The 23376-nt window shown below is 43.8% G+C and overlaps 1 protein-coding gene across 1 annotated transcript in view; it reads right to left on the reverse strand.

Annotated features, from left to right (window-relative positions):
* The window catches only part of PSTPIP2 (proline-serine-threonine phosphatase interacting protein 2), a 326413-nt gene that overhangs the window by 71653 nt on the left and 231384 nt on the right, over positions 1–23376 (reverse strand). The gene's annotated exons all lie outside the window — the stretch shown is intronic.

Genomic DNA, 23376 nt, shown 5'->3' on the forward strand with positions numbered 1-23376 from the left:
GCTCCTAATAATTCCAAGCCCTGAGATACCAGACCGCTCTTTGTTGCTGATGGGGCATGGACTGCAAGTAGAAGCAAAGCCCAGTGGCCCTTCAGCAGCATGGGGAGGCAGGTGTTGCTCCCCTAGACAGGCTGAATCCTGTGCTGATCCCATGCCCCCTCACACCCTGCACCCCATCCTGCGGCCCTCCTGGTGACGCGTTTCGCCTGCTACATAGAAATTATCAGCAGTTTCCTCTTTAATTCCTTATTGTCTATTGTTCTAGGTTATCAGTAAAAGCCAAACAACTTATCACGAAATTGAAGTAAGCAAGTATACTAAAATACAGGCAAAAGCATTAAAACAATACAAAGACTACCTGTAATGCAAACATTTTACAAATGAGTTTTCTTCATCGTGTGTGTTTTCTTGTTATTAAAAACAATGAAACACCTCCCTCCTGAACATCATTTTTTGTAAATTACACCATAAAGGGATGGGTGGCAAACCTCAAGGAACTAACAATCAGTCTAAATGACATTCCCAAGTAGGGAAGCATAAGAGGAAGGCCCAAAAAATGACTATGGCTATCATCCTCTTTATCGATAACTAGTAAATTGGAATATTTCTAGGCAAGACAAAACAATATACTAACTGGGAGCAGAATTAGACGTATAAACTATCTCCTATACAGCAAATAAGGCCAGAAAAATGTAACCTGTCTACTAAACAAAAGCAGAAATAAGCATCATGGATTACTGTACAAAAGATTATAAGATAAAAACAAATGGTCCTTTACTGTGCAAGAAGGCTAATAAAGTGCTACAGGTTAGACTTATATAAGGCGACTCTAGTCTTCGTGGCTTAAGAAATACCAATAGATCTCAATGGCCTTGTATGTGCAAATAGCTAATATAGTGCATCATAATATGATCATCTAAAAACATCTGTGTTAGCATAAACCTCTGCCCAAATGTATCTATACAGAGAGCTAAGGATACAAACAAAGCAAACTATCATTCACTTTAGGTGGTTATACGTTGATAAAGGTAAAGTAAAGAAATGTTCCCCAAACTGCCCTTCGACAATCGGGCAATCCGATTTAGTATAATACTTCAGTACTAGCCAGCACTTTACATATACCGCTTGACCGAGAATGTAGTATAACCATAAACAAGAATAAACCTATGCTAGCCTTGGACAGTCAGATGAACCAGCTTTATATGATAGTTTAGTACTAGCCAACTACTCATATGTGGTGTATAATCTAGATTAGTCTTTATCAGTATATATGCCATGCCTTAAATAAAATCCATATATCAAAACCAAGAAAGTTAAAACACAAATTTTCTCAAAATATATTCATGCTACAACCTCAGACAGTACTACTGCATGTAGTAAACCAAGTGCAAATTTTGAGATCAGTTAGCAGTTTTCTCCCCATAGTCGGTAAAAACTGTTTGGAAAAGGACCTAGGGGGTGATTCTGACCCCGGCGGTACAAGACCGCCGGGGCCAGGGTCAGCGGGAGCACCGCCGACAGGCCGGCGGTGCCCCGCAGGGCATTCTGACCGCAGCGGTTCGGCCGCGGTCAGAAGAGGCAAACCGGCGGTCTCCCGCCGGTTTACCGCTGCCCTTAGAATCCCCCATGGCGGCGCAGCTTGCTGCGCCGCCATGGGTGATTCTGACACCCCCTACCGCCATCCTGTTCCTGGCGGTTCGCCCGCCAGGAACAGGATGGCGGTAGGGGATGCCGCGGGGTCCCTGGGGGCCCCTGCCGTGCCCATGCCAATGGCATGGGCACGGCAGGGGCCCCCGTAAGAGGGCCCCGCAAAGTATTTCAGTGTCTGCTAAGCAGACACTGAAATACGCGACGGGTGCAACTGCACCCGTCGCACCCCTGCAACTCCGCCGGCTCAATTCTGAGCCAGCGTCCTCGTTGCAGGGGCATTTCCTCTGGGCCGGCGGGCACTCTTTTGGAGAGCGCCCGCCGGCCCAGAGGAAATGTCTAAATGCCCGCCGCGGTCTTTTGACCGCGGTGCGGTCATTCAACGGCGGTACCTTGGCGGACGGCCTCCGCCGTCCGCCAGGGTCATAATCAGGCCCCTAGTATCTTTGGGTTTGTGTAGTTATTCTCCAACCCAGTGAGAAAATAAACTTTTCATTTACTGGTTTTGGATGTGAGCATACCCACTAGAATCAGAGATTCTAGGACCCCAGTATCTCATCACTGAAAACTAGCACACTTGTAATCAAGGCCTTAGCTGACAGAGGTAAAATGGGCTATACATGCACATTAATCGCTAAACATCTACATCAAGCTCTGAAGAGTATTTCAGTATTTTACAGCCAATGCTAACAAGCATTTGCAATGCAATAGATCTCACATTTTCTTGAGTTAGAGCTATTGGCATTGTAGATTGAGAACTGGACTTTTCTTGTCATATAAACTGGTCAACCCTGCCTCATAATTTTGTCTTTTCCTGTCATGTTTTGGTGGTCATTGGTGGCTACTGACATCAGAAATCACAAGCCCTTGAGAAGAGACGAGAAAATGACTGCACTACCTCGAGTTGTGTAAACATCTGAAAAGAAATTGGAAAATAAGGCTGGGAAAGTATTTTCTTTTTATGTTAACAGAATGAAATGTCTTGCAAGTGTTCTTGCCTCGCATTTCAGAAAAAGCTCTAATGGAGTTAACAATGCAAGAGCAGTCTGAGAAGATGTATGGTCCCAGTTAATTAGATAATCAATGCCCTGTGTGCGGATGTCATGGGGGATGTCAGGGAGGGGCCCTAGAGAGAGAGACTCCAGATGTGGGGCGCTGCAAGTTTCACGTCATTGCTTTTAGGTTTAGCTACATTCTATGAGAAAGGGCAGATTGTAACTGTCCTGAGCAGTGAACTAAACGTTTAGGCATCCGGTGTTTCTTTTGTAAAATAAGCTTATTTTAATGTTACATAAACATGTGCAAAAATAAGCTTACTTCAAGATTAAACCAACGTGTGCGCACTGGACTGTACCAAAAGGACATTAATCAACAGACACCGGGCAGTGGTAAAATAACATTAGAAAAACAAAACCTAGGAGCTACCTTTTATTAAAGATTTAATGATGGAGCAAATGTTCCAGGAGCCAGAGGTAAACGAGCACTGGAATAAAGCCAAAACAAATGTCAGCGACGTGGGAGGAGATGGGAGGAACAGAATGCTGCAACAAAACGTAGGCAGCTGCCAGCCTTAAACACCCACAGTGAAAAGGCAGCAACGAAGAAATAACAAAAGTAGTCCATCACAGCAACAGATAAAGCAACCAAAGTGGAATAATACAGTAGTTGGTCACTGCTCTGAAACAGAAAAAGGATGGAGAAAAAGGCAGAACTGGCCACCTTTGAGCAAGAATTTCTAAAGGGCACTTCAAGCAAGAAATGAAATTGCTTTAAGCCATAAGTATACTGAAAGTATACAAGAGGTCAAACGCTTACGCCCAACCTAAGAAGGGGAGTATACATGCTCAATTCTTATAAATCCATGTTAAATCCTAAAATACTACTGTCTTAGCAACAGAATTAAATCTACTTTCTCTAAGCACATTTTTAAGATAGTGCTGTCTGACAGCAACCAGTGCTAGGCCAATAAATATTACACTTGCAAGCCATTCACTCTATAGGTTACACGTTCTATATAATTTGCATTTGTGTGTGCCCCTTGTGCCTCATGGTGAATTTATGGGCAAAACATTAAGGGCCTGATTTAGAGTTTGGCGGATGGGTTACTCCATCACAAACGTGATGGATATCCTGTCCACCATATTACAATTTCCATAGGATATAATGGAACCATAATACAGCAGAAGGAATATCCGTCACTTTTGTGATGGATTAACCAGATCCGTATAACTCTAAATCAGGCCCGATGTTGTCTCAGTTGATACTTAATGTATCTATAAAGTACTGTGTGTCATGGCAACTGTTAGGTAATTTAGTAGACTTAGTGCATTGTTCAACCTCACTTTCCATAGCTCCTGCCTGAACTTCTATTTAGAGATTTTGCAATTCATGAGCATTACAACCTGTAGTGGGGTTGGAGGAGGACTGACAAGTTGTAATCACAATAAACTGAAAGAAAAGAATGGATACATACCAATGTCTAATGTGACAAGTGTTTTTTCCCAACTTGAGTCCAGTAGGAAAATCAAGATTGCACCCAAGCATGGCAAGTGCGCTGAAAAGTGAAACAAACTGAAATCCTGCGAGATTCAGGAATCACGTCTCATGGTATTTTGATGCATGGACCATTTTAGATGCTTCTCGAAATTGGACCTGTTCTCAAGTAGTATTTATGGGAGAAAGTGGTTTATTATGCTGGAATTCTGTTGTGGCATCCTGAATGTGGTTGGAAAGGTCTGGGACTGTGGAACCCACACAGTCTTGAGTGTGGAAAACTGGATATTACTTTAGAATGTTTTACTTACAGTGAGAATTGTGCGTGGATATTTTTTGGGATTATAAGACTGACAGCTGTTTTAAGCAACTCAGTTTCCTCTGAAAGTGCAACACCTTACTCATTTTGCATGTTGTCCCAATGAAGTTCATCCTTGCTAGTTAAGTGGGGTATTGTGTGTTTCTTGAATTAAGTAACTCCTAGTTTTGAGTAATTGTGCATCGAGCAAAGAAGTGGTGAGTTCTTGTCGTTAGCCCAGATAAATGTTCAGAATAGAAAACTCTTTATGGGGGCGAGTATCCAGACGTTTGGGCTTGAGGGGTCAGTCGAACACCCAGATCGTCAGTGCCCTTCGGAATTCCAGTAGAGAGTAGAAGGAAAGCGTCTTCCACTTCAGCTGCGATGGATGCAGTGTGTTTGGGCGAGAGAGAGGGACGCAGAATGCAGCTATCTTGCGGGGTGGTGGAAGCTGAGGTGTTGGTTAATGTTGGCAGGTCCCTGGTTGTATACATCCTTCTATGTGATGAGCAGCTGTTTGAATTGGCATCTTTTCTGTGTGGGAAGCCAGGGGAGTCTTCTGAGGGGGTTGGTGGGGGGGATAAGGGGGATGGGTGTTTGACAGGGGAAGTTGAGGATGAGTCTGGCGGCGGGGTTCTATATGGTCTGTAGTCTCTGTAAGAGGTTGGTGGAGATCCTGTGTGACGGACATTTTGTGTCAAAGGAGGGCCACCTGAAGATTCTTCATGGCATGTGCAGAGTAAAAAGCAGGCTAAGGAGACTACATTAATTTGAGATCTCATGGTCAACTTGCTGTCCAGGATGATGCTGAGGTTTTTGGCGTGTTCCACGGGAGTGGGTGATGGTCCTAGATCCGTGGGCCACTAGTAGTCTTTTTAGGCTGTGGTGTCTTTGCCGAAGACAAGTACTTCCATTTTGTAAGAGTTCAGTTTCAGACAGTTGTCTTTCATCCGTGTTGCAATGCTCATCAAGCACCTGAGGGACTTGGTTCTGGTGGTGTCTTTGGAGAGGGAGAGGATAAGTTGTATAGGATATGATGTTGAGTCAGTGGGATCTGACGATGTTGGCCAGGGGTCAGGTACATATTAAAGAGGGTGGGGCTGAGGGATGTTCCTTGGGGGACGCCTCAGATAATGTCTTTGGGTTTGGAAGTGAATGAATGCAGGCAAACCTTTTGAGTTCTTCCGGGGAGAAAGGAGGTGATCCATTTGAGTGCGTCTACTTGTATTCCGATGTGGTGTAGTCTTGTGATGAGCATGAGGTGAGATACAATACGGTATCAAAGGCTTTCGAGAGGTCAAGGAGGATGAGTGCGGCCGTTTCTCTTTAGTCAAGGAGGGCTCGATGTCATCGGTTGCTGCTATCAGAGCTGTCTTTGTGCTGTGGTTGCTGCGGAATCCAGACTGAGAGGTGTTGAGCAGGTGATTCCGTTCCAGATGGTTCATGAGCTGTCTGTTGGTGGCTTTCTCCAGGACCTTGGCCAGGAAGGAGAGCGGGAGATAGGTCAGTAGTTTTTTAGTTTGGTGCGGGCAGCTGATGGCTTCTTGAGTAGTGGTTTGACCTTCACGTGCTTCCAGTCTTCTGGGAAGGTGGCTGTGGCAAGAGAGGTGTTCAACAGAGTAGTGAGTTTGTGGCTGATCCTGTGGCTTCAAAGATTGACAATGTGATGTGGACAAGGATCAGTGGGAGCTCCTGAGTGGACAGTGCTCATGGTGGTGACAGTGCTCATGGTGGTGACAGTGTCCTGGGGGGGTGAGCTGGTTCCATGTGGTCAACAGGTGATTGGAACTGGTGTTTGTGGGAGGAAAGAGAAGAGGGAGGTTGGGGTTTGAAGTTTCTGTAAGTGGTGCTGATAGTGTTGTGGAAGAAGTTGGTGAGGTTGTCGCAGAGGTCTTGAGAGGGGGTTATGCTATTTTCTGTGGCTATGGGATTGGGGTACTCCCTGATGATCTTGAAAAGTTCTTTGCAGTGGTTGGAGAAGGCACTGATCTGATCAGCTAGGGCACTCTTCTTCTTCCCTCTTATCACTCTATGGTAGTGGCTAAGGGAAGTTTTGAAGACGTTTTGAAGGAGGTCCTGTTAAGGGTGTTCTTGTTTGCTCGCCATCTTCTCTCCAGTTGTTTGCAGTCATGTTTTGCTGTTCTCAGTTCTTTGGTGTACCATCTTGCTTGCTTGGTGGATCTGATGTGCATGCTGTTCTTGATGGGGGCAACACTGTTGGTTTCCCAGGTGTCAAAGTTCTTGACACTCTGGTCCACGTTTGTGGCTGTGTCTGGTAGGATGTGTTGATGGTGTTGGTCCATTGGGTCTGTGTGACTTTGCTCCAGCTGCGGTAGGGGTGTTGGATGGCATGGTGGTGGCAGTGTGTAGGCTGGAGATGTTGAAATGAACATTGAAGTGGCCAGTCCAGGTGAGTTCAGTGACATGCCTATATCTGACGCATTTGCTGGAGGTGAAGATGAGGTCCAGTGTGTGTCCTATGGTGTGAGTGGGGTAGCTGACTAACTTGGTAAGACCGATGTTGTTCATGCTGTTGAGGAGATTGGTGGTGTTGTAGTTGTTGGGGTCATTGAGGTGGAAGTTTAGGTGGCTGAGATAGATGTAGTCATTTAAGTCTACGGCAAAAGGGGTGATGAAGTTGGCAATGATGTTGCAGAAACTGGGGCGTGGCCCAAGCGGCCTGTAGGCGGGGGTGCGTCTAATGGTGGATTTGCCCTCAGTCTGGAGCTTGAAGTTGAGTTATTCTAAGACTGGGATGGCATTGTCTATTGTGGTAGTGCACTGGATGGTTTCCTTATGGGTGGTGGCAATCCCTCCTCCAGGTTTGTTGAAGTGGTCCCGCTGTGCGATCTTGGATCTCTATGTTGTTGTTGAAGCATTGCTGGGGGCAGACGAAGGGGTGAGCTGCGTTTCGGTGAGGAAAGTGATGTCAAGTGAGAAGGTGATGATGAGGACCCATAGCTAATTGGCGTGCTTGCTGAGCGATTGTGTGTTGAGGAGGATGCATGTGAGCTGTGCATGTGCTGGGGCGATGTGTTTTAGTGGTCGGTGGAGAGTTTGTGTGTGGGTTGTTGCAGGTGAAACTGCAGTGAGTGCTGATGAAAGTCCCTACTGTGAAGGGAGGTGAGGCAGAGTGTGCTGGGATGTCTGAGGTCAAGGGTGTGAAGTTTCTGCGGTGGTGTAACTATAGAGGGGAGGAGAACAAGGGTTCCTGATATTGGGCGCATTCCTGTTGTGGATGGATGCAGGCGGGCTTGCCTTTGGAGTGCCTTCAGCACACCCGTGGCTTGCCCGCTGTGTGGATGTACTACAGCCTGCAATAAATATGTTTTAGGAGTTGGAAGGGGTGCTAGGTGGTAGTGCGCAGGGCAAGCGGGAGAAGGGAAAGCAAGTCAGGAGCAGAGCAAGGGAGGGCAAGAGTGAGAAAGAGCAGGAAAAGGCAGGAGACGCAGGAGAAACCACAAATACACTACAGAGGAAAAGAGGCAAACAGAGGCAGTAAGGTAGAGGCAAAAAGAGGCAATAAGATAAAGAGGCAGTAAAATAGAGGAAAGCAAACAGATACAGGGGCAAAGAGAGAAGGGCAGAACAGATGAGATAATGAAATACACAGACAATAAGAGACAAGGCAAAGAGGAAACAGTGGCTGACAGAGGCAACAGGCGACTGAGGGTGGTAGATATTCGGTAGCCCAACAGCGAACGGGGATAGCTGGGGCTGAGGACCTGTTCATTGGGGTCTTGCTGAGGCCTACATTACATAGGTCCTGGGAGGAGGGAGGTCAGCGGGGCTAGTGGGAGGTGGGAAAGCAAGGCGTAGTGGCAGCAGGAGAGCACGAGGGTGAGAAAGAGCAGGAAAAGGAGGCAGATGCAGGAAAAACTGCAAAGGGACTACAGAGGAAAAGAGGCCAAGACAGGCAATGTGATAAATAGGCTAAAAGAAGCAATAAGATAAAGAGGGAAAAGGAGGCAATTAGATAAAGAGGCAATGAGATAAGAGCCAATGAGGCAAGGAGGCAAAAAGAGGCAATCAGATAACAGGGAGGCATACAGAGAAGGGCAGAGCAGACCTCTTGGTATTGAGAACCTCATAAAGAATTTGAGGGCTCCAAGGTCTGCAAGCTGAAAAAAGCAGCATTGCCAGAAAGCTATGGCACTTCTGCAGATGAGTTTGGAGGATTGTGATAGCTGCTGAGTGTGAACTCTAGGGTCTAATTGAGTGGGCTATCTCTGTCTGCCAAGCCTGATCTAATGTAAGTTCAAAAACGTACTAAATAACTTTACTAAATATGTTTATTAACTCCTTTTACGAGCCACATACTTACAAATTATTCAGCCTTTTTAGAACCCAGTCCCTCTTTTGCACCAAATATTTTCAAAACATTAAAGCTATTTAACATGTCATGAGGACCTTCAGAGTGCTAAAGCCTAGTGAATAATACCATCTTCCTACTCATGACCACATCCTCCTACTTATATTGGCAAAAAGTGATGACTGATACATTTGGATAATACGTGAAAGGGCGTGCACACAAATGTAATGCTCTTCCATTATTACTAAAATCAGATTGCCCACTGTCTTCATCTAGTGATATAGACAATGGGCAATCTGATTGTTCTATCAGATGGTGCCTTTCGGAATTACATGATCCCAGTGTAGTACCTGCTCTTCCTATTACTTTCTCTAACCAATCTGCATTATTTTGATTGCTTTTATTACCATCTTACTTTGATCACATACTTGCTCCTCTTTAATCCCTTCAGGTTTTTCCTCTTTTATTTCTCCTCACAAGTTTGGGAATTAGTTCTAATATAGAACTTAGGGATTGTGTAGCCACTACATTCCTTACCTTGACTACAGTGAACTCCCACCTGTGTTGTTTCACCAGACTCTGTGCATCCCCTTCCAGTGTAGTTGGCGTGAGCACTGACAATGGCTTCCCACCAGCAACAATAATATCCATTACCTTGCTTCCCTCAATCATATTTTTCCTTTCATTCATCTCTAACAAGATCACATTACTTATAGCTTTATTGTGCATTTGCACCTTAATGGCTGGCTTGACGTTTGCATACTTTTAAAGATGTTTTTACTATTCATTCTAGCCTTGTATAAATGCTGACTTTGCACCCTAGTAATTATTTATGATCATCCTCTTTTAATGAATATCAATGACACTCACTTGTGGATTTATTACCTTTCCCTTGCTTGAGGTGGAGGTCCGCTTAATTTTTCTGCATTCCGTAATACCAGCATTATCAAATGAGGGGTTATTAAGTGGGTTATTATTTTGGGAGGGGGGTCACCGCTACCACCTTAATAAACAGATTGGTTAGACAAGAGATGCCTTCAAAAGTAAAGCTCCATTAGAAAATTATAGTTCGCAATTGGTGGGGGCCGAGGCAGGATTTCAGGCTGTCCACAATGAAGCAGAGGTTGAATATGCCATGTCGGTTGGTCAGAGTTTTTACCTTAGAATGTAATCTCTGAAATGGAAGTCAAAGCCTTCGCCAGGGCAAGTTCAAACAATGCCAACAATTTTGAAGTAAACAACAAAACAAACTAAAATTCCCAAATCAATTTAGACAACAAAGGAAAATGTAATGAGCATAAAGAAACTAAGGTCATTAAAACAGGTATTAAAGGTAAACAAGGGACATACATTTTTGATATTTTGGGGCAAAAAAGTGCAAAGAAAAATCAAAGCAGCAAATAAATGTTTGCAGTTGACCAGGACATAGACAACGATGGATTGGAGGTCAAGTACACCAAGCAGGTCATCCTAGTCAACATTTTTATCTTAGGACTTAGTCTCCTAAAAGGAAATCTTCCAGCATTTCATGGTCCAAGATTGATAACAGTGAGGGTCTCTCAAAGTTCGATACATTATCATCAGGTACCTGCTGAAGCCTCAGTTTTTGCGCTAGAATCTCCATGTTGAACAAATCTGGATTTTGTGACTGCCAAAGTGCCCTTTCTTGCTGGAATGGATTTGCAGCTTCACCATGGTCATAGGTTTTACCTGTGGACTTAAGTCACTTTTTCGGTTCTCAAAATCATCCAGCAGGATAAGGGAGAGAACTGTAGTTGGACAGGATTCCAGGATATCCCATGCCCACAAACCTTCCCCACAAGGTCCAGCTGAGCCGATTTTCATAATGGCTAAAAGCTGTGAAATATTCTGTCAACCATGGGGTAACCTCACTGGACACACCTCAGCAACTTGTCCCAGTCCCCCAACAGTTGAAGACTTTCTATGTTACACTTTTCCACAACTATTAGGAAGGCTCTTTCTGGTCACTCCTAAAGCCCCCTTATGTTCATGGCAGGTTTCTAGCTGTCCGGGAGTCTGCAGGATCCAGCCCTCTGTGTCTACTTTGCCTTGTGGGAGTCAAGAGCTCTTCTGCTTTTTAGGTCCCTTGAGCAGGCAAACAGGCGGTAAGCCACTTGGTCTATGGAGAGCAGTTTCAGTCCCTATGTGCCAGGCAGAGACCAGAAATATTCTTTCTTCCAGACTAGCCTTCATCTTTAGGAGGGTTGTTCTCCGGTCCAGGAATGTTATGAGTAGGTGGTGGTGAGGTACCTGTATTATCCTGTGCACTAGCCTGTGACTGGAGGATATTCCCTACCAAATCCTGGCTACTTTCCTACTCTGTGCATCCTCTTTTTGAAGCACTTCCTCTTTACCTTACAGTACAAATTTACGGCAAGTCTTCAATGTTCGTTGTATTGTGTGCATTATGAACTGGACAGAGTATCATGCCCTTCCTCTTTGCCTGCTGAGAGATTAGCAACAAGTTTGTTGCAATTAGCAGGCCGGCCCATTGCTGATGCTTTGTGTTGGCACCCTGGAGAGGTGGGTGTGCTCCCCAGGTTGTCACTCAATCACGGCAGAGTTTTACATAGGTCCTAGTGGATCCACTTTTCTGCCTCCAGGAAAGTGACTGAGCGTAAAGCAAACATGCATAAAATGTGTTGTTGCCCATAGAAGTGATAAGACCCCTTTTCTTTTACAAAACGCAGCTCTCCACACAGCAAGGCACTCTCGCTTCAATCACTATGTCAAACAATCAGGTTTAAAAAAGCAACATTTGAGGAATTTTGGCACTGATAGATTTTCCAATACTGACCAATTTCAGAAATGTAATAGGCATTGTTGCAATTTTGTGATGAAATACTACAAAGTGCACAGTGGTGTTAGATATCCTGACAAGGCTGCTAGAGGTGATGTCATGGGTGGCGAGATAAAGAACCTGTTGCACATCAAGGGAAGCACTGGCAAAGCCAGCAGATTTTGACAATTAGACCAGGGGAAAAATGAACTGGCAAAGCCAACTCTCCTGACCCATTCTCTTTGCCAATGCTTTTCCCTCCAGATGGCTGTGTACACAGGTACAGGTAGCAATCTTGTAATGATGGGCCAGATGTATGAAAAAGGCCCTTTGCGAATCGGAAATAGCGATTTGTAAGAAATCGCTATTTCTGATTCGCAAAATGCAATGTATCATATTTGAGATTCGGTAATAGCGATTTCTTCAAAATCGCAAATGCTATTACCGAATCACAAATTGCGATGCAGCCCCCATTCACATCTATGGGCCTGTCGGCCCATATTTGCGAATATTTTGCATGTCCCAAATTGCGAATTCCTAACTGGAATTTGCAATTTGGGGAAATGCAAAGTCCAGGGTGCTGGGGGCCTAAGGCCCCCTCTGCTGCGCCCCCAAAAAAATTTAAAAACATGTAAGGTGCACACATGCCAAAAGGGCATGTGGGCTTTACATGTAAATTTTAAAAATGCATTTTAAATGCATTTTTTAAATTTGCACATGGTTACCACCAAGTTCAACTTGGTGGTAATAGCGATTCCCTAATGCCCAATTCACATTAAGGAATTGCTTCATACATGTGCTTTAGAAATCGAAAACAAGGATTCCTTATTTGCGATTTCTAATTTAGAGAGTCGCAATTTGCGACTCTCTAAACATGATCGCAATTTTAAGGAATCGCTATTTTAGCGATCCCTTAAAATTGCATTCAGAATGCATTTGATACATACTGAAATAGCTTTTTGCATTCGCAAACGGGCATTCGCACCGTTTGTGAATGCAAAAAGCTTTGATACTTCTGGCCCGATATTCTTTAAATTTAAGAAAGGCAGTTTAAGGTAGCCGTCGTATCATGAATTTCCTCACAACTACTTTTGATTTTGAAATCAGCAAATGCAGCTGTTTTTAGTGAGGTCGCCATAGGAGGAATATCATTTCTTGATGTGCACAAAAACAAACCATGTTCTTTTATTGCCAAGATATTACAGAGAGGGAATATTGTTTCTTAAACTCTGGTATCCTTTAACTGGGAAATGTGCCATACCCGCATCCCAAAACGCGCACTGCTTTTTTTATACTTATCTTAAACTATTTCAAGATGGCTTTTGTGCTCCTGACACATGCTTGCAACCCACAGCCATCTTTGAACAGTTTTTAATAAAGCTTAACATAAGGCATTCCAAGATGACTGCACTGGTGGCCATCTTGGCATAGTTAAAAAAACACATTTAAACAAAGAAGTTATCTAATCAAAACATAGTGAGACCAAAATGATTCTTGGGTGAGACAAACACATGAATAAGGTGGAAAGCCATGAAGCCAGAAGCAGGGAACTGAAGTAGACAAGACATCCCTAAAATCATAAGCATGGGTCAGACTTAAAGCTCACTCTCAGTCTGTGTAAGCTGTACACTGTCTAAAGGTGAGACCTCAAAATAGATTGTGTTCAGACACCAAACACCATTGTTGAGTTTGCAAACATCATTACTGCACAAAACTAAGTTGCGATCCTACCAATAAATTCATGAATAAACCACAACACTTTGGCTTGCTAATTCATATGGGCGCATATTTCTAATATCAGGCATTCATAAACATTTCAAAGAGTACTCTTAGAAACCTATCACTGTTGCTTGTTTCCATTGGTATTCCTAGAAACCCTTTATGAATTCCAACTGGCATTCATGCAATGGACTTTCAGCATGCCCAATTTTAGGTGAGGTAAATTTTACAATTACACATTCAAAAAAGAGTTTGCTGTTTTCACCCATCCAGAAAAATATTTTCCCTGTACAGAAACGTTGGCCCCTAGTTGAAACCAATTTTATGGGCTTTGTTTTTCCTCAAAAAGAATGTACTAGTGATGTGGCCTGAACAGCAATGTAGTAGGACGCAAGGCGTTTGTGCTTTACTAGTCAGTGGGCCTCATCAGCTTTCAACAGCACCTTAGGGGAGGCAATGGACTCTGTGTTCGACCCCCCCTGAAGGTCTTGACTTCTGCACCCTTTGCTTGCCGCCTGACTCGCTGGTCCCAGCAGCATTTACCTGGTAGCGGACAACTATTGACGCCGGAACAAGCAGACGCCCGCCATCTTTCCTGCATATTGTGGCCCATCAGACGTGACCACCAAGGCCTGGGGGCTGCCCGCGCTCAGAGCCTGCAGCGCCTGCCACCTTCCTGGCCCCCACGCTTGCGCCCATTGATACGGAGTCCCCTGTGACAGCTGCAGGGGGGGGGGAGGTGGTGTATTCTACAATTTTAGGGCTCGGCTCCCACGCTCTTCACTGGGCTTCGGACATCGGCCCTCCTTCTGGTCCACGTGTCAGCTCCTTGTCGACACTGCTGCGAGCCCTACGACAGGAGTCCCTGGACCAGGCTCTCCTGCTTACTAGAGCCCCAGCGATACCTGCCGGCCACCTGATCAGCAAATCTCATCGATACGTGGTGAGGAGCTCTCGGCGGCGGGCCCTAGGGCGAATCCCAGCCCATCCCTTCCTCTACATGCCGTGGCCAGTGAGGCCTGACCCGGAGCAGCCCTGCAACCCCGGATATCCTCCTTCTACATTGGCATTGGTGGCGTCTGCTGCTCCCTGGCCAACACCGCACTCCCCACCTACAGCAGGGATCCCTGTGGGAACTGGCTTCCCTCTGCTGCCCTTTGGCTTGGCACCAGTGGGCCTTGCAGCAAGTGGGCCTTGCAGCAAGTGGGCCCAGTGTGCTGGGCCCTCTCTGAGGCCTTTGACCTGTTTTTACTTGCAGCTGTGAGCCAGCTGTAGTGCAAACTGGCAGCGTGACAGCTGGGGCCCCACTGGACTGGGTCCAGATTCACTGCAGTGAGGGGAAAGCCTGGAGAAGCCACGAGACACCAGATTGCGTCAACAAGTGGAGAAGTGAGCGGGGACATGGCATGCCTATAGCTCTACACATCAAGGCCTCACAAGGTGGACAGGAAGAAGCCTCTCAGTAGCACTACTGTACCCTAAATAAGTCTCAAAGCTGCCGACACCATCAACCTGCTCTTGACTCCACGGCGGGACCTTATGCGGAGGACTAATTCAAGACTAGCAATACACACTGGCCCCTTACATTGCATTGTCTGCCCCTTAACATGCTAGGGAGTAGCCCCCAAACAGAAGGATTTGCCAGACTGGGGGACTGGACTTTGGAACTTCTGTGAACGCCGTTCAACCCCCCACCCCAGAGGCTTGGACTCTGCTTGATACTCTCTGCCCCCCAGCTGGGTTATAAAGTGTTAGAAGGCTCGCTTCTCCCCTAGCAGGCGGCACCGCTGCCTCTCTACCTTATATAGCTGGCCCTCCCTCCTTATAAACAGACTAATGAATGAGTTTGTGAACTGACTTGACAGAGCGCAGACACTCACATCAGCAGCATGTTCCCTCTTGAAATTACTGACATGCTACGCAAGAAAGCCACTAAAAGCAATTCTGATTTTACATTGTCCAAGTCACCTACTGCAGACAAGAGCAACAAGACGAAGGGATCCTCTCCTTCAGACGTCTCCCCTTAGGTCCCGCCATTACAGAAGACTAGGCATTACAGAGAAACAGTGGGAAATCCTATGGTGAGATATACCAAAAACATTCTGCAGCATCCCTCAGCAAGAAACAACCTATAAGATCCTGACACAATGGTACTATACTCCTTAGCGCCTCAGTACTATCTACCCAACGTCATCCGCTGCATGTTGGAATTGTGGGGCAACACAAGGTGATTTTCACCATATATGCTGGACCTGCCCACACATAGCTACATTCTGGAAAGAAATCCTTAGCCACATAAAGGATACCAAAGGGTACAAGTTTCCCGTGGATTACCATACAATTATGCTAGGATTACACCCAGTATAACTGCGTGCAATGACGCACCAACTGGTATCTAGTTCAACACATGACTGGAGCAGCGAAACAACTTACAGCCCACGCCTGGAAGTCCCCAAAATCCTAACCCATCGCCACCTGGCTCACCAAATTATGGCACACTTTAGCGATGGAACACATGACTCACAAGTTGTCATGCTTTGATAAAAAATTCCTGCGACTGTGGCAACCTCTTATAGATCACATGTCATAACTGAATATACCTCATCTTTCAATCACCTTGGCTACACGCCCTACGCTTATTCAACTAACTACCATGAATGTTGCTGAGCCCCTGTCCCCGCTCATTCTTCATCTCCCTCCTTGAAAGGTTATTCATCTGGCTCTCAAGACGGGCCTCCCTCGCCCCTAACCTCACCTCATAATTGTGCTATACGGAAGTTACCTACACCTCAAAGGTGAACTTGCCTCCCCACTTCTCCCCTATTCCCCTCCCCCTACATACTCCCTTTTTTAGTTGGATGGACATATCAGCATCCTTTTTCGAGCACCATATATCGGGGCGCTTACTCTATGCCCCCCACTGTAACAATTAGTGGCAAGCAATCCTGCTCCCCAGCACTTATCACTGTAGCATGTAAATATCCACACCTTCATAGTTGTGCCTTTTTGTCCCTTCTGCATTGTTTCTTATGATGATGTCTCTCACCCGATGTGAACTTTAGCTCTCTTTCCTCTTCTTGGAGTGACCATATAACATATTGGACAACGTCCTCCTATTGTCTGTTATTTGCAATGTATTGTTTTGTGAGGAAAACTTATGACCAAAAACTTTAATAAACAGAGTTTGAGCACAAAAGGAATGTACTCCAGCCTTGACGGGAGTAAATCCCCAACTGATCCTACGATGGGACAGGCAAAACCTGTAAATAATTATAAGCAAATATGTTTGTGGGTGTTCTAAAACTTCGCTGGCATTACCGCTCTTGACAACCATCACCCAAATAAATCCCAAGGATAACTATTCACACAAAAATCTTTATGTTTGAGTACAAACCCACCTTTTGTAACTATCAAGTCTGTAGTGTTGGGGCCCTAGGCCCCCATGCTACTAAAAAGAGATGACACGAACACCGTTTCTGTGTGGGTGGAACTGGCCCTGGGCACGTGCGCCCGGCCCTTTTTATTGCCAGGGTCACCTGACCGGTGACGCCTGTGTTGGGTGAGTGTGGGTGTATGTGGGAGGCCAGCCCTCAGCAGAGAGGCTGGCCAAACACTAGAACGTGTCCAGCAGGACACTACAAAGTCTGGTTTTACACTCTCTTAAAAACAGTATTTGTACATATAAGTCGTTTGTGACCCATCTCCAATATGAAAACAAGCAACCTGAAATATCAAAAGACCATTCAGACTCCGGGCAGCACCAGAGCAATAAAGGGCATCCGGGTTACAAAAACACTAAAGAGCCTGGTTACGAGTGGGTGGGTTGATAGGTACCTGTGCGTAAACCCATGTTTACACACAGATCGGAATTACGAGTTAAAAGACATTTTATGTATCCGATAATTATCAGATGCGTTAAACCCCGATCTTGGTTACATTTTCGGCAGGTCAAACCTGCTGAAATTTAACAGGGAAATATGTATGTTATTTACTGTACGGTGCTGATTTTGGTGCGTTAAACGCCACACTCTGCATGTTATTCCCCACAAACTTGTAATAGATGCTACTTATCACACCCGATAAATAACGTAGCCCATGGAAGCAGTTATAAGGGGCGCCTAATAGCAACTATACTCGTAATAAAGATCCATTAGTTCATACAAATGACAATAACTGCTAAACAAATACACATAACGTAACGTGGCACATTGTACACATTCAAACTGCTTTGTTCATCTGGCTCCTTAAGGTTCTCTCCTGAAGGAGGAAAAATCTGCGTGCCCATGTTAGGAATACCTTCAACACAGTTCAAAGGAGGCACAAAGAAGGAAATAATCCACCCCCCTGGCCTGTATACCAAGGAGTCCTCAAACTGGTGCTTTAATGATTGAAACCTAAACTGCGACCTCGTGTGCTGACCAAGATGCTAGGACTGCCTGACATTCCAAAGTGTTTATTAAGTTCAAGGAAATGGAGGGTGTGTGCGGGGCATATAAGCTTATTAGTAAATGCCACAGTTTAACAACTGGAAATGCGAGTTCGGTGTTTGCAGTGAATACATGTCGGTAGGGTAGCATCATCATGGCTCATCAGCTCCGCCCCCGTGCCACTTCCGGTGAAGAATCACATTCATTGTCTGCAGATTCAGGGCGTGGCAAAACTACGTGACGCGACCCCTACGCAGACGTTTGTTTACCTCAGATGCCCGGTCACAATGAGTTGAGCAGGACACAGATAATTGTGGGTCAGAAAACTTTCCATAATACAAGTTGAAGGAGGTAGGAGGGGGAAGAGAGCTGAATCCTTCCTCAGTTTAATTCGTTATTGTTTTTGTATCACTCCTTGTTGCTTCTTACCGCAAAGTGTGTGCACAAAAGAGAGGATATGAAAGTTAAAACCTGCAATGCAGTTTGCTTCCCATTAACAGTTTGCCCCTAAAACCCGATATTCTGAGTTTTGCGGTATTAACGCAGGTTTTATCTGGCGACAGAAAAGGTTGGAAGAGGAAATCTGCAGTAAACATACCGCAATAGCAGAGGTTAGCCATTATTCCGACCTCTGAAACTTGGAGTGGGACAGTAATTTGCTCAGTGCACACTGCAAGGTTAACTACTGGATTTCTACTAGGCCTGGGCGAAACTTAAAATACGCTGTGTCATTACTCGCCATTCACAGTAAAAAAAATTATAGCAAATTGCGTAATTGTTTTGCGGTAATGCAAGGTAACAACAGAACGTGAGCGGGCGTCGTTCAAGGTGCTTTTGTTGAAATGGATCCTCGGGCCAAAAACAGAATGGCGGATTGCATTTTGCATAATTACATGTACTTTTGCTGTAATTACACTAAACCAAATTATGCAAATTTCTCACACCTTTAATTTACACCTGGGAGAATTTACAGTCGGGAAATCTGTGCAAATCGTAGTGAGGTCTGGTGTTCACCTGGTTTTCGTCACAAGTTCTGACTACATACTGAGCCAATACTGATTCAGGCGAAAATGAGAGTTTGTAACCAGTTAAGGAGTAAAGCAGAAAAACCCTATCTCTATTTCCCTCATTCTCGTTTCATAAATCACCCTTGAAGTGGATGCTCCAGATGATAGGAAAAAGAACTGGAAGTATTATGACCATAACCCCAGCAATTACACTGGGCACTATAGTGGCTTGTTCTCTTCCAGAACTCTTCTTAACTTAGTCCTGGCCCTTGATACCAGGAGACTTTCATTTTTGATGTGTGTTTTTGTATCATCAGAGAAGTAATTTAGCTTGGGTACACATTGCTAATCTGGGCCAATTTATTCTGGACGACATTTTTGAAAATGGCGGATGTGTTGCAGTGATGATGTAATATTTCAGGAACCATTAAACCTGTATACTTCATTTTGATATAACATAGGGTATAGTGATCAAGTAGTTTTATATAGACAGAAAATAACTCCTCAGAGCAACCCTTCTGCCATTTTCCAAAATTAGAGTTCTATAATGACGTGTTTTAGTCATCATATTGGTAATTTAATTTACTATTGTTTTTGTTTCAGGTTTTCCGTTGATTCAAATTCATAGACATGAGCGAAGCAGGTGGCAGCAGAGAATCTTTACCTCCTGACAGAGTGTTGCTAACTACAAGTTCTGAGGACTCCTTCAACAAAGAAAAATGTGTTGTATGCCAAACTAATTAGACAGAAAAGCTAATATCAACTGTGGCTGGACAGAAGAGAGTTTGAAATTCTGCAGAAATATGGTAAGACGAAGTTCACAAAAGATTTAAACTGATGGCTGAAGAGGATCAACTATTTTGTCATTGTAACAAGTGATACAAGGCGTATACAATAGTAAAAAGTCTGGAAAAAAATTGTCACAAAATAGCAGAAACCAGTGAATCACAACAAGGATCCCAGTCTTCTGAGAAAGTGATGACATCCAGACCTAATGCCCATCCATTTAGAAGATCAATGTCTACCCCTCATCCACCTCCAACAACTGATCACAAAGCAGGGCATCTTCAGTGTGTTATCTGTGCTTTAGCCAGAACTAAGGCCCAAGGGATTGACAATGACAAAAAGACAAAGTACAGAGCATGTGAGTCTCAAAGGACAAACATGTTTTTATCTGCAGCTAGCTTCCTCCAAGAGGAAGCTTTTAGCCAAGTAGTGGATCTAAACAGCGAGGTGAAAGTATTTGCAGCGGATCTGTATGCCCACCCAAGCTGCATGTGTGTGCATACGTTCAAAAATATTAATACATAATGAGCTACCAGCAGCAACCTAAACACCAGCCTTCAGTTAAGTTTGCACTCTTTGAAAAAGCAAATTAAGATTTAAAGCCACTCTTGAGTGCTGGCTACGGGTTCACACTCGGTGAGATCACAAAAATAATAGTCAACATTGATGAAAATGCATTGAGCCATAATAATGAAATTTTGATTTTTCTGGTGAGAATGTACTACTGAATTCGTTTTTTGTCAGTCTAGCAAAAAGAATGAACCACTTATAATTGTTCTCAGCTGATTTGACGCATGAAGTTCTTGCTGCCAGAATAAGATCACAAGATGCAGTAAAATCAGCAGAAATCATTTTAAGAAACGTCTAGAAAAATGTAGATTTTAGACTTAATGACAAATTTTGTGATGCCCCAGAGCACCACAAATCATGGGAGTCAACAAGAATGCCTGATGTTGTCTTAACATTTTTGACATCATAGTTTAATATCAGCAAAGCAAAACTGTTAGAAACTAAAGTTCTTGCGTTTGGAACAGAAGCCAGCAACATTGATGATGGCTTTGAAGATAGAAGCAAAGAAGTGGAAGACAATTCCATGAACCAACAGACTTATGCTATGCAAATGTACTGTTTTTTCTAAATCATGTTTTATGAATTACATCACTGCAAAAAGAAAACCCAGCTACACATAATGACTGCCCATACAATCTATTGCAAGTGCAAAAGTAGAGAGATAATCACTTGAATGAACAGGATTGGTAAATCAACAAGTTATAATGGCACAGTACAGACCAGGAACTTGTTAGCAGCTCATGCTGTAAAATGTTGTGAGCCCGACAGAACACTGCTTCCAAGTCGCTTTACCAGGAAAGTATTTACAATTGCTGCTCTTGATAATTTTGATTTTGAAGACAGCTCTTCTTTGTCTGGAACATCCAGCACACATGATGCTGCCATGGTGCTTTTTCGAGACTGTACCAATAAAGTAGCTGCTGGATAACAAGCTGTGTAAGCCGTAGGAATGAACAAACAAAGCTGAAAACTTAAAACCCAGCTGCTATGTCAATGTGTGGAAAATCACTACAAGCCAACAACACATTTCGGTCTACCAGAAAGTTTCAAAGTGGCTGAGGACATGGTACTTCTACCTGATGCTGTGGTCCGCAAAGCTGATTTAACTGAATTTATCATATCGCTTATTCGGTGTGGACTGAAGGATGAAGAACACCCAGTTCCTCAGTCGGCTGGAATTCCTGCTCTGATCTCCCAGAATACCTTCCCACTGAAGAAGGTTGAGTTTTTAACAGTAATACCATCTCTAGTCGCAAACTACGCAACAGTATACACAGCTCTAAAACATTTCCAAAATGTGCATGCTCAGCTTGAAGACCAGCCTTTTCTGTCAATTGTCAGCAATGAATGTGTTTTCCGTATTTTAGCTGACATTTTTATGAGCAATCCAGTAGAATTTGATGATCTTTATTCAATGATGGGTGTTTTCCACATGAAAGAAGGTGCGCTACGGTGTATAGGAAGTTATCTCAGTGGTTGTGGCACAGACAAACTTATTGAGGCTGAAAGCTTTGGAAGCAAAACTGTCCAGTCAGTATTGAGCGGAACTCATTATGTTTGTTCGCTACAAGGTATTCTCATCATATCTGGGCTATAGAAACACTGCGTTGAAATGCTTTCTGGAACAAGAATGACAAATTAGGGTTTGCATATCTTATCTCAGAAGTGAACAAGGCACGGGGTGCACTTCATTCAAAAGACATAATGCAAATCCAGGCAATGTTCAATACACTCAGTTCAAAATCAGAAAACCTGAAGACCAACTTTGTGGAGTTTCTCAAAGAATGTGAAGAAAAAATCAGAACTTTGGAAGTACATGGGTAATGTTTTACACATGATAGCTCTAGCGAAGAAAACTGGTATATGCTCACCAGGAAGGTGACTGGGAGTTGCACGTGAAGACTGTCACTGATTACTGTGTTTTGCAAATTCAATTGTATTGAGATATGGGTCCTGGTATTTGGAAAGAGTGAAGAAGCTAGAGGTGGAAAAACCATACCTCTACAGAAAATTAATCCAAAGACATTTTATGGTGCAAGACAGAGAGGGAAGGTTCAATGTTGGAGCTCCAGATATGAAACTGAAACAGACCATCCAGAGATCACAGAAAAGCTCCAAGGGAATTGTTGGTCAGACAGGTAAAAGTGAATATGTTGGTCAATGGCAGCTAGTTTACCATGAAGTCCTTTCTATTTGCAATGTTTTCAAAGAGACAACAAATTCAAAATTAATAGACCATCGTGAAACTGTTCCTCACCACGAACCTGTGGGAAAGAGAGGGGAATGTTTTAATAAACATGTTGACATCCTTCTTCATTTCATGCAGCAGCAAGGAAACCCCTTTGAAATGACTGAGCCTGTGCAACTACACAACCTCATGACCAAACAGTATGTGGATAACAATATAAAGACACTTCTTCTAGATGTCCTGGAACATGGGTCAAAACTATACGCAAAACTGAAGCAGGATAGATTTATATTGAAAGAGAAAAAGCTGTTTGACATAATTACTGAAGCTAAACTTATTTGCTTTAATTGCCATAGTAAGAGTTTTGTCCAACCAGCCACTACAAAACAGGTTACAGAAAAACAACTTTCGCAAGCACATAGAGAGATGGATGCAGCAAAAGAAAAGGATGAATTTATCAAGAACATTCTATTACATGATCTTCTTTAACGCAGTATTTGATGGAGATGCTGCAACCAAACCAGTGAAGAACAAACTCGTACAAGAGCTCGAAAAAAAACTTTCACCTGAATTGAAAACTGCTGCTGTTGTGAATTTTATGTCACAATTGCAAATGGTCAAGATTTCATCTATGCAAACCTTCGGAGAGGTCGTCCAGACTGTTCTACAGATATCAAAGTCAGTGTGCACCGTGCAAGAACTGCACATTCTCTTTGACAGTTATCTTGAACTATCTGTCAAAGAATGTGAGAGAATTAGACAAGTGTCTACAAGTTAACAATTGACCTTGCCCGCATCAAAAAGTTGGCACCTATACCTGTGCAACGTGATAAATTCTGGTCATCAACATCGAAAAAAATGAACTTGTAGATGTTAACTCTCCAAAACATTGTTGATGCTTGTGGAATGACTGTCGATGAGGAGTTATGTAAAGATCTATTCAAAAGGTACAGCCATATCGTTCAAGAACTTAACAGTAAATTGGAGGAAGCTCCCCTTCATGTTGTGCCACATGTTGAGTGGGCTGCTCGAAATAGTTCCAGTCGAGTCATCGTACCGTCAAATGACACAGATGTTATTATTGTGCTACTTAGATTTGTTGCAATGTTCATAAATCAAGGATTGTCAG

This window comes from Pleurodeles waltl, chromosome 1_1, assembly GCF_031143425.1.
Source record: "Pleurodeles waltl isolate 20211129_DDA chromosome 1_1, aPleWal1.hap1.20221129, whole genome shotgun sequence".
NCBI classification, from domain to species: Eukaryota; Metazoa; Chordata; class Amphibia; order Caudata; family Salamandridae; genus Pleurodeles; species Pleurodeles waltl.